Genomic DNA, 2,029 nt, shown 5'->3' with positions numbered 1-2,029 from the left:
TTATCGTTTGTGTTATTTTTGTTGCTCTCTCTCTCTCTCTCTCTCTCTCTCTCTCTCTCTCTCTCTCTCTCTCTCTCTCTCCTCTCTCTCTCTCTCTCTCTCTCCCTCTCTCTCTCTCTCTCCCTCCCTCCTCCTCTCCCTCTCCCTCTCCCTCTCCCTCTCCTCTCCCTCTCTCTCTCTCTCTCTCTCTCTCTCTCTCTCTCTCTCTCTCTCTCTCTCTCTCTCTCTCTCTCTCTCTCTCTCTCTCTCTCTCCCTCTCCCTCTCCCTCTCCTCTCCCTCTCCCTCTCCCTCTCTCTCCCTCTCTCTCCCTCTCGCTCCCTCTCTTTCCTTCTCTCTCCCTCTCTCCCTCTCTCCCTCTCTCCCTCCCTCCCTCTCTCTCTCTCTCTCTCTCTCTCTCTCTCTCTCTCTCTCTCTCTCTCTCTCTCTCTCTCTCTCTCTCTCTCTCTCTCTCTCTCTCTCTTCTCTCTCCCTATCTTTCTTACTCTCCCCCAAACTAACAGTTATTACTATTGTCACAGACCTATTTTCTCTATCTATATCTCAATTTCATCTTGCCACTTCCATCATTCTCATTAGCATCAGTTTCATGGCAGTACACAGATATTGCACAGGGCACCGTGATCGAAAAGTTCCATTCTGCACTGACGATTCTCCGGCAATTTATAACCGCAGTAAAACCTGATTCGGTTGTTACGTAGAACTTGGAAAACGAAAGGGAGAAAAACAACAGAATAGTGAATTTCGGGCATAAAAAGGAGGTAAAGATAAGGTTTTCTTAGTGCTGGTATTTTGGGCGTGGTTGTCTGCTGGCCGGCCAAGTAAGTCCGTCGGCTATCGCACGCAAGGGACATGTCCATAGGCGAAATAGGCTGTGATGTCAGTAATAACGATAATAATAGGATAAAGATTTTGATAGCAATAGCGGTTATTGCCTGTAGTAGTGATCACGATGATAATGGAAATTATAATGATCATAATCACATCAATTACGACTAGCATCATGATTATAACGTTGATAGTGATAATACTTTTACTAAGAACAAAAAACAACCCCACTGCCAACAGAGGAAAAGATGCACAAAATCCTATCGATACTTTTTTTCGCTTCCTTGCGGGGGAGGGGGGGCACACAGTTGCCGCTCAAGCGTGCTTGCAGGTGCCTGGTTCGAATGTGGCCCGGAGGTACTTAAGCGCGGGCACGCGGGCGGCGGGCCAGTGCCTCTCGTGCCGCGGCCAAGATCGGACACACCCTTCCTCGCTCAGCCCAAGCGCCACGCCGCCAGTTTGTTTCGAATAGCCTAGACCAGGGATAGAAGTATTGGATATACTTATTTTCGTTGGTTTAGGTTCTGGCTATTTGATTGCTAAGGTTAGTGTTGCTTTGCGTCATACGGATAGAATGTATGTACCTGTATACGCGTGTCAAGTTTATACACATATATATGTGTGTGTGTGTACTGGATATGTATATGTATATGTGTATATATATATGTATGTATGCATATATATATATATATATATATATATATATATATATATATATATATATATATACATATATATATATATATATATATATATATATATATATATGTGTGTGTGTGTGTGTGTGTGTGTGTGTATACACACACACACACACACACACACACACATATATATATATATATATATATATATATATATATATATATATATATATATATATATATATATATATATATATATAAAGAGAGAGAGAGAGATATCAATATTTATATATTATACACACATGTGTGTGTGTGTATATGTATGCATATATATATATATATATATATATATATATATATATATATATATATATATATATATACATACGTATACACATGCCTATATATATAGAAAGATATATTGATAGATAGATATAGATTGATAGACAGATAGATAGATATACACACGTTTATAAACGTATGTTTGTAAATGCAGGTACAAACCGGTTTGACTAAAATTTACGTCCGTTTATGCTACATTGTATACGGCTGTATTTGTGAT

The 2,029-nt window shown here is 39.7% G+C and overlaps 1 long non-coding RNA gene across 1 annotated transcript in view; it reads left to right on the top strand.

Annotated features, from left to right (window-relative positions):
* Positions 1-1,171: 1,171 nt before the first annotated feature.
* The window catches only part of LOC138859781 (uncharacterized), an 8,647-nt gene continuing 7,789 nt past the window's right edge, over positions 1,172-2,029 (top strand). Inside the window, exon 1 of the long non-coding RNA XR_011398222.1 lies at positions 1,172-1,370. This is a non-coding gene — a long non-coding RNA (uncharacterized lncRNA). The remainder of the gene's footprint in view (positions 1,371-2,029) is intronic.

The sequence above is a fragment of the Penaeus vannamei genome, chromosome 38, assembly GCF_042767895.1.
Source record: "Penaeus vannamei isolate JL-2024 chromosome 38, ASM4276789v1, whole genome shotgun sequence".
In the NCBI taxonomy this organism is placed as follows: Eukaryota; Metazoa; Arthropoda; class Malacostraca; order Decapoda; family Penaeidae; genus Penaeus; species Penaeus vannamei.
This window is presented reverse-complemented; position numbering and strand designations above follow the sequence as displayed.